Genomic DNA, 10586 nt, shown 5'->3' on the forward strand with positions numbered 1-10586 from the left:
GTTCCTTTTTCCCACGGATTCGTTAGCATACAAATTGCTCTCTCGTTCTGCTGATGAAACTCCCACCATGCGATTTGCAAATTGAAAGGTGATTTTCACTGACTTATATGCCTGTGCTGGGGTGGGATGAATGCCTTTATTCTACCTCTCCAATCACCTTTTCTACCCTGCTCTGCCTCCTGGGGGCTGATCTGTCTAGACCAGTGGTTGGCAAACTGCGGCTCGCGAGCCACATGCGGCTCTTTGGCCCCTTGAGTGTGGCTCTTCCACAAAATACCAACTTCTGCGCATGGGCCACGAAGTTTCAATCGCACTGGACGTGCGCGCCCCCACGTGGTATTTTGTGGTATTTTGTGGAAGAGCCACACTCAAGGGGCCAAAGAGCCGTGTGGCTTGCGAGCCGCAGTTTGCTGACCACAGGTCTAGACCACATGAATAGATTCTTTTGTCCCCTGGATTCTGGTTTGGTTTGACCAGTGAAGACCGCTGGCAGGATATCAGAAGGAGGTCAAGTCTGGGCATTTAGTCCACAGGCTGTCTTCTGGCCAGGTCACTCTCATGAGTAGGTGTGTCCCCTTACTGAAGGCTGCACCCCCTGACAGGTGGCCCTCTGTTCAGCTGCGCTCCCTGGGGTCCCATCACTTCTATTTGCTTTTTGTGACTTAGGGATAGGAACAACTCTGGCCGTTTTCGTCCTCAGGAGGTACCTGCTCTATTTCTTGTCGGTTTCTTATTTTCTGTCACATCTTCACAAATGGTCCCTTTGTTAAACACTGGTAAGTTGGCATGCTTGAGTCTGCCATCTGCTTCCTGCCAGGACTCTAACTGATACACACAGGAGGGGAGGAGTGGAGAGAAGAGGGTTGGGAAGGTCTTCAAGCACTTCAATATAAAAATGTAAAGAATCCCAATGTGAAGAAGAATTATATTACATGTTAAATTGTTGATGTACTAGAATCTCAGGAAGAAAGAAGTAAACTGGCTGATACCCAATATTGCCCTATTCATGTATTGCTCTAGAGTGAAAGGAAATAAAAATATTACCAAATTAAATTTTAGTTTCATACAGACTTTTTCTTTTTAAAATATATTTTTATTGATTTCAGAGAGGAAGGGAGAGGGAGAGAGAGAAACATCGGCTGCCTCCTGCATGCCTCCAACTGGGGATGGAGCCCGACACCCAGGCATGTGCCCTGACCAGGATCTTACCGTGACCTCCTATTTCATAGTTTGACACTCAACCACTGAGCCACACCAGATGGGAGAGACTTTTTCTTTAAAGAAAAAAAAAATGAAAATGGATAGGATATGACAAACCCAAGCTATAGAAATGGTAAAGTGACGTTTAACTATCCCTTCACCATTGCTGTGGAAACAATCTGACATGAGCTGAGCTGAAGGATAATTTATAAATGTCTTAATACTTTGGCATGTATAATATTTATTGAATATGTGAATTCAAGTATCTCTCTATATTCCCTGAATTTATCATAAATGAATTTTTTCTTCAGCTTTTTTATATTTAAAATTTCAGCAGAGCGTAAGGTTTATTTTTATCACCTGTTATTTTCTATGGTAAATAGCAATACTGTCCAAGAGGGTATTGATTTGTAGTTTATCCATGTGATTACTATTTTTGTATATAGGTTTAAAATTTCATATTAAATCTTCCTGAAAATTAATATATGTTTGCATTTATGAGGGGAGTAAGAAATAGTACACACACATACTCGTGACCTACATCCATATGCTTGTATATATTCATCTCTAGATATTATGTGCCTTTTGAAAGAAGAAGCAAGGCTGAAATTGCATATTATCAATGCATTATAAATCTTTGTAGGGCTCTGAGCACTTTTGTGGTTTGCAGACCTTTATTTCTATAGACTGCTAAAAGAAAATAAACTCTCATAATATTGAGAAGAAAAGAGAAGGAAGAATATAAGATTATGTTCTTCCAAGGACCATTAAAGCAATAAATGTGTTTAGATTGAATTTTTTTCCCTTCAAGGTTTATCCCATAAATAATAGATTCCCAGGAGAATTACTGTTTATCCCGGCAAGCAGTAATCAATTGCTTCTTAAAAACTTTGTTCCTTGAAAAAGAGGTGGTTAGTACCCTATTTTTTACTCTAGAGGTAATTGGCAAAATGCCATGGTTGAATTATTCCACTGTTATGGGAAAATGAGAGCTAAGAAGCATGAATTTAATTTGAGGGTACATGGCTCTTTTAAGAGCAGTCTTGGTTTAAAACCGTGTTTATTGTATTTTTTTTTTCTGAATAAAAAGGCACAAAAACATTTAAGTGTGATCCTTTGGTAATTCTTATATGGTAACCCATATCTCTCTTTCAAAATACTGCTATATTACTTCTTCCCTTTACCTTTTGTGCTGGTAAAGAAAATGATGGGCTTGTCTGATTACACTGCAATATCATGGAACTCCTTTCATCCTCCCAATAAGTTGGTTAACTATAACCAAAGTTGAGATACCCTATAATTGCCTTTAAAAAATGAATGGGCCAGCCAGTGTTGCTCAGTGGTTGAGTGTCGGATGTCAAGGTTCCATTCCCAGTCAAGTCATATGCCTGGGTTGCAGGCTCAAGCCTCAGTAGGGGCCGTGCAGGAGGCAGCATATCAATGATTCTCTTTCATCATTGATGTTTCTATCTCTCTCTCTCCATCTCTCTGAAATCAATAATATATATTATTGATGTATATATATATATACATTATATATATTATTACTGATACACACACACACATAATGAACAGAATATCACAGCTCTAAAACAGCAATCAATACTCTGAGTATTGGAGTAGCAGAGGTTATTCAGCTGAACAATGCTGAGGTTACATGTACTGAATAAAAAATAAGCTCCCATTCACTAAGCATTACCTCAGCTATCAAAGTCAACATTGCTGCCTACTTAGGAATTCCTCTGAAGGTCAGCGGGTCCCACAAAACACCTTCAAGTCCTGGTCCTCTAGCGCTAAGCATTGATGAGAACAACTTTTTTTTCTTTCTTTTTTTTCTTTTCTTTTTTTTTTTTTTTTTTTGCAAACCGTATGTTTTTAAATGTGAACGTTCGTGGTGCAGTAGTAAACTGAGCTCTGAGAGACTCCTGCCAAAAGGATGCCGAAGGCAGTAAGTGAGCGCTGTGCTCTGTACGCCCCGCATTCACTGTGGAGCCTGACGCTCCCCTTTGCAGTGGTTCTGTACAGTGAGGTGGGCTCATTGTGTGCTTACTGACCTTTCATTAACGATGCACTGTTTTCTGACCTAGAATTCAATGTCTTCCATAAAGGAATTGTCACCTCCATGCAGAGTAATTGCCCTTACTTAATAGACCTGCCGGTAGAAAGGCAGGAATGCTTTGAACTGTAGTGGCCCCGGAACTGTAGGAAACTAAATTGTCCAAGAATAGGACCATTTGGGGAGATTTCAATATGATAATCTGAGTTGCATTTTCCTGTGTACCTTGTACTGGCCAGGAAGCTGGGGCAGCTCTTCCAAACCTTCTGCCTTTGTACTAGGATCAAATTCTTATTCACAGAGCCAGTTTGCATGACAGATTCGGAAATTCTCTTTTATTGTGAATGACAAATGACATAATATATTACTGTCACCACAAAAATATTGCATTTAAAACATGCTTTCCTATTTATCTCCAGTGTTAGTTGTTTTAAAATAACACTCTGGAATGAGTGTGATTATATGGTAGAAGTAGAGATGATGTCAAGTTAAATTTTGAGCAATTTTCTTTCTTTTTCATAAAAACAGAACTCTAAATAGGGAAAATATGGAAAATAGAAATTTCTAAAGTATATATAAGGAATCCAGGAATAACTCTATCAGGAGAAATGCGTGGCCTTATGGAGAAAAAATATCAAACCTCATTGAACAAGTATTTTTTGAGGACCTACCATGTACCAGGCACTGTTGTAGGTACCATGTGAAGAGCTTACACAATGAACTGATTTCCTTGCAACAGTCAGTGCACTACAGCGCCGAAGCACGCAGGTACTGCAGTGAATAAAGTATGAACAAAGCATAAGCACTTCTCATGGAGTTCATGTCCTGATGGGGGAAAGAAAGTTAACAAATACACAGATGCCATGTCAGGTGGGGGGTAAATGTTATCAATAAAAATTAAGCTGGGTTATGGGAGTGACACAGACAGGGGTGACAGTTTAGATAGGATGGGCAGGAAGTCCTCTCTCAGATAAAGTGACATTGGAGCAAATATTTGAATGAAGTGAAGGCGTGAACCATCTGCATACCTGGAGGGAGAGATTTATACACAGAGGAAAGCGGTGTGTGAACAGGTTCAAGATAGGAGTATGGTTTTATGTGACTTGAGGGAAGCGAGCAAGCAACACTTACAGAAGATGTGGTCAGAGGGGTGGCTGGCGAGCACATCACGTAGGTATCTATTCCTAGGCCAAGGTGAGAGAACCCTGTGTTTATCCTCAGTGAGATGGGAGTCCTTAGAGCTGTTTGAGCATAGCTGTGGCATAATCTGATTGACAATTAAAGGGAGCACTCTTGCCATTGTGTGGGGAATAGACAGGTGAGCCAGGGGAGGGATGGAAGGATGGTGAGTATGGAAATGGGAGGGAAATTTATACTGCAGAATTTTGCACAAGACACTAAGAATTTGGAATAGGATGGTAATAATGAGGGTAAAACAGAGTCAAAGGGACTTAATATTACAGAAGATCCAATTACGTGAAAAAATGAGTAGGAAGACTAAATATGATAAAAATGTCAATTATCTCCAGTAGTTCTAATAAGGAAAAAAAAGGTAATCTTAAACTATTATAAAAAAGCAGAGTATTTTGAAGAGTTATATTAGGGAGCAGGGGAGACGTGTTCTACTATATATCAAGATGGTATAAAGCTATAGGAATTGATTCTTTGCTATAGGAATAAACAAGATAGATGACATACATATAAATATATATATATATATATATATATATATATCTCCTATCTAATAAAGAGGGAATATGATAATGCTGCCCTCAAAGATAGCAGTGCCCACAGCCACAAGATGGTGGCGCCCAGTCCCCTCAGCCCCCCAGTCACTTAGGGGTGGCCTGAGCCGCAGGCAAGCCTCAGATGGTAACCAGGGCCAGCCGAGGTTTGCACTGCCAGCAGTGGCAGCAGCAGAGGTGTGATGGGGCATCGCCTTCCCCTGATTTCCAGGTCTCCTCCCACCCCTGAGGGCTCTCGGACAGTGAGAGGAGGTAGGCCAGGCTGAGGGACCACCCCCTCCAGTGCATGGATTTCATGAGATCTGGTGCATGAAATTCATGCACTGGGGTGGGGGGGGGGTGTCCCCCAGCTCAACCTGCACCCTCTTCAATCTGGGACCCCTTGGGGGATGACCAATTGCCGGTTTAGGCCCACAGGGATAGGGCCTAAACCGGCAGTCAGACATCCCTCTCACAATCCAGGATTGCGGGCTCCCAACTGCTCGCCTGCCTGCTTGCCTGATTACCCCTAACCACTTCTGCCTGCCAGCCTGATCACCCTCAACTGCTCTCCCCTGCTGGCCATCTTGTGTTCACATGGGGGCGGCTATCTTTGACCACATGGGGGTGGCCATCTTATGTGTTGGAGTGATGGTCAATTTGCATATTATCTCTTTATTAGATAGAATATATATTAACATTAAGACCTCAGAAATGATCCCATGCACTTATGGATACATGAAATGTTTTGGTGATTACAGTGAAGAAGTGAGCCTATAGAAATGGTTATGGGAGAAAAAAACATAAAAGTGTATAATTAGCCCAGCTGGTATGTCTCAGTGCTTGAGCGTCGACCTATAAAGCAGGAGGTAATGGTTCAATTCCTGGTCAGGACACATGCCCAGATTGTGGGCTCAATCCCCAGTGTGGGCTGTGCATGAGGCAACTGATCAATGATTCTCTCTCATCATTGATGTGCCTATCTCTCTCTCCCTCTCCCTTCCTCTCTGAAATCAATTACATATATTTTTAAAAATGTATAATTATTTCATACAAGTCAATTCTACATAGATAAAAGACCTAATTATGAAAAGCAAAATAAAGTTATGAAGAAATTTTAGGAGAATGCTTTTTTGTTTTAATCCTCACCCAAGGATATTTCTTAATTGATTTTAGAGAGAGGGAGGTAGAGAGAGAGAAACATCAATGTCAGAGAGAAACATCAATTGGTTGTCTCAGATACAATCCCTGCCTGTGGATTGAACCTGAAACCTAGATATGTAACCTGACTGGGAATCAAAATCACAACCTTTTGGTGTAGGGGATGACGCTTCAACCAACTGAGTCACCCAGCCATGTCTAGAAGAATGCTTTTTGACCTCAAGATATTTTAAAATAGACTCAAAAATCATATATAATAAAATTATAGTTAAATTCTACTATATGAAATATATGAAAATACAGGCCAGAGACTAGATAAGATATTATATATGGCATTGTATATCATCACAAAGGATTAGTTACCAGAATATATATTTAAAAACTCCTAAAAAAGAGACAAGAATCAAGTATCCAATAGAAAATGCTAAAGACAAACAAGTATTCCTCAAGAAAGAAAACCCAAAACAACTAATAGACATGAAAATTTGCTTGGGCTCTCTCAAGTAAGTTTTATTAAAGCCATATGATAATATTGAAAAAAAATGACTGAATTAAAAAGTAGGATAACACCAATTGTGGGAGAGGATGTGAAGCAACAGGAACTTGCGCACCAGTAGTGGGATTATACATCACACACACTCCCAAACAACTGTGGAGTACAGTTTTGCAATATCTAAATTTGCAGCCCAAGTGTCCATCAGTAGATGAGGGAATAAAAAAGCTGAGATACAGTTACACAATAGAATACTACTCTGCCGTAAAAAGGAAGAAAATGTTGCCCTCTGTGACAGCATGGATGGATCTGGAGAACATTATGTTAAGTGAAATAAGCCAGTCAGAGAAAGACAAGTACCATATGATTTCACTCCTATATTGAATTTAATGAACAAATTGAACTACCAAGCAAAAGAGAGACAGGCTAACAGATAGAGAGCAGGCAGACAGCTCTGATGGTCAGGGGGAGGGAGTTGGGGGAGGGGACGGGGAGGGATTGAGCAAAAAGAAAAAAAGAGAACTCATGGACATGGACAACAGTGTGGTGATTGTGGGGGGTGGAGGGGAGTGGAGATGCAAGAGCATATAAAGGGGATAAATGGTGATGGAAAAAATTAAGTTAAATTAAATTTAAAAAAGAATTTGATGATGCACACTCCTTGTGACCCAGCATGTACCCCTCACTGTATGATATAGAGATATGCTGTCCAATACAGTAGCCACCAGTGGCTATTTAAATTTAAAATAATTAAAACTGAATTGCAATTTAGTTCCTTAGTTACATGAACACCTTTCAAGGGCCCAATGGCTAGTGGCTATTATATTTGATAGTGCAATGACATTTTTTCATTGTAGAAATTCTATTGAATAACATTAATCTATCAAAATTCTCATACACATGTACAAAAAGACATATAAAAGATATATGCACAACACCATTATTTTTCATAACAAAATCCTAGAAAGCATTGAACTGTCAATCAATAGGATCACTGATAAACAAAAGGTGATATGTTTATATTTTGGAATACTCTAGCAGTGCTTCTCAACCTTCCTAATGCCGTGACCCTTTAATACAGTTCCTCATGTTGTGGTGACCTCCAACCATAAAATTATTTTTGTTGCTACTTCATAACTGTAATTTTGGTACTGTTATGAATAGTAATGTAAATATCTGATTTGCAGGATGTATTTTCATTGTTCACGACCCACAGGTTGAGAACCGCTGCATGAAAATGAATACAAACTCCATACAGCAACATGCATAAATCTCAAAAACAATCTCAGAGACCACAGCCCACAAGCCAGAAACAATGTTTAGGTTAAAAAAAAGTAAGGTGTATAAAATACAGGCATAACATAGTATTTATATAAAATATTGAAATGTGCAACATTAAGTATTATGTAGGAATATACAGGGGCAGACAAAAGTAGGTTAACAGTTCTGAGTACCTGAGTTTATTTTTTTGTATTATTTATTTTTGCATTTCCTATTTTTCTATATGAACTCCTGTAAGTCTACTTTTGCCAACTCCCTGTATTTATTCAAGTATAAGTATTTTAAATGCATAGTAATGATAAATATCAAATTAGGAAGCGGTTGTCTCTGAGATGCGGAGGAGGGGTGCCAGATACCCAGGGTGCATAATAGTGCTGGTCACGCTTGTTTATCATTTTATTCTGTATATTTCAGGTATTTCAAAATAATGCAATTTATTGCTGACATTCTGATAAGTGAACTCACAAAATAATTAATTGTGGGTTTTTTTTCACTTCTATTTCTATTCTCATGCTAAGCCAGTTAGGTTTTCACATGTATATATGGAAGTCACAGGACTTGTGGAAGCAAGGCTTTCAAAAATTATACATGGCAATGCCAGGTATGAAAGGTCTCCATTTCTAATTATTTAAATGAATACAGCTCTTTTTTAAATGACAAATAGTAAAGAAAAAAATTATGATCTCACCACCTTTGCCACTATTTTTATTTTTCTTTGCTCATGCTTACATATTTTACATTGTTGCAGTCACATTATGGTTTTTATTTCTAACTTTTGCATAGCATTTTATTGTAGACAATGTGTATATCTTTAGGTGTTCATAAAATTTTAATGACTGGTAAATATTTCATTGATTTTTTAGAAATATAATTTATTTCCTTCTAAGTTTTTCACTGTTGTGGATGCTGCTGCAATCATACCATGTAAGTTATTTCCTTAGACTGTATTATCAAGAGTAGATTTAATGAAGCAAGTTATGAACAGGTCTAATGATGGGGTTTAGCTTGTTTTATTGCTTTTCTAAAGGCTGTGCCAATAAACAATGCCACTGGCAATGTATGGAATTATTTTTCAAACAACCTTGCCACCATTGCATATTATAAATTTAATTTTATTGTTCAATAGTGTTTCCTTATTAGGTATAAAATGATATGCTACTGTTGATTTTAATTTCTTTAAATAACTGAGGTTAAACTTATGTAGGCATTGTCATTTTCTACTTATCTTCTTTGTTAATATATTTCTGTGCTTTGATGTTTTTCTTATAAGTCAGAATAAAAATATATATACGTAATTGTTAGAAATCCTTTGACATATTTGCCAATGTTTTCCTCAATATATTAAATTATTTTAATAGTTTATTTCTTATCATTTTTACCATAAATAATTGACATATGTATCATTAATGGTTACTTTTCTAACCTCTTTATTTCTTTAAAAGTCAGATTATTATACCTCCAAATAACTCCTTGTGCACATGCCAAAAATGAGAAACTTACCACCTCCAGAAACCATCCATTCCAGTTTTGGAATCCTCTAAGTTCTTCTGAACTGCCGGGAGCCGGTCCATGCTTGCTGTTTCAAGGGACCTGGCATATATGGCATACTGTTCTTAATATGTTTGCTCACCTTCTTGGCACTATGTGTTTTAACCAAGGTCTCTGAGAAAGGTGGTTTCCCCAGGTAGGGATTTTCCCCTGAAGTTAGGGAGGGAATAAAACCTCTTAATTACCCAGGTGGGTAATTAATCACTTTAACTATGAACAATCATGCTTAAGCTCCATAATCTTTACTCCCTGGAATGGAGATAAGAAACGCCCTAACCTTTGTAATAGAGATTGATAGGATTGAATCAACTGGTATAAATACAGTTGTAACAAGACAGCAACAGACAGAACTTAGAATACAGAACTTAGAACACAGAACTTAGAACACAGAACTAGGAGAGATGGAACCTAGGCACAGAACCTACACAGAACGTTCTCTAGAGACAGAAGAACTTCGCTGGAGAGAACATGGCAAACGATCCTGGACAGAAACTGGCCTCAGAACCTAGAGACAGAACCTAGCGAGAGAACATGGCAAAAGATCCTGGACTGAACCTGACTACAGAAATGGGCAAGAGAACCTGATTAGAACCTGGCTACAGAACCTGGCTGGAGAACCTAGCGAGGGAACATGGCTACAGAACCTGGCTGGAGAACCTGGAGAACCTAGCAAGAGAACATGGACACAGAACCTGGCTGGAGATCCTAAGCAGAACCTCTCTGGAGATCCAGACCAGAACTTGGCTGGAGATCCTGGCTAGGCTGCTGATCAACTGAACACTGTCTCCGTATCATTCCTTCTTCGCCGACTCCGTCCACACCTTTGGGGACCCCTGGACCTGCTGGGGTTGGACCCCGGCATCTGGCGCCCGAATAATTCCCCCTTTTTTATTTTTTAAAAGCGGGCATAAAAAGAAAACCCCGAAATGCTCTCTTGTATCCATTTTAAGAGTAGGATTGGCGCTTTCCGCTATTACCTGAGTCCTGATCTATCACCCCAGGGAGAGCTTGCCAATCCTGCACTTTCCCGGGGTGGAAAGGCTGCAGTAGGGTAAAGGATAAGGCTCCTTGGGCCTACCTTCTCCCATGCCATTACATTTACCTTTCCTTCCTCAGAAAAGCA

This window comes from Myotis myotis, unplaced genomic scaffold (genome assembly GCF_014108235.1).
Source record: "Myotis myotis isolate mMyoMyo1 unplaced genomic scaffold, mMyoMyo1.p scaffold_m19_p_3, whole genome shotgun sequence".
NCBI lineage: Eukaryota > Metazoa > Chordata > Mammalia > Chiroptera > Vespertilionidae > Myotis > Myotis myotis.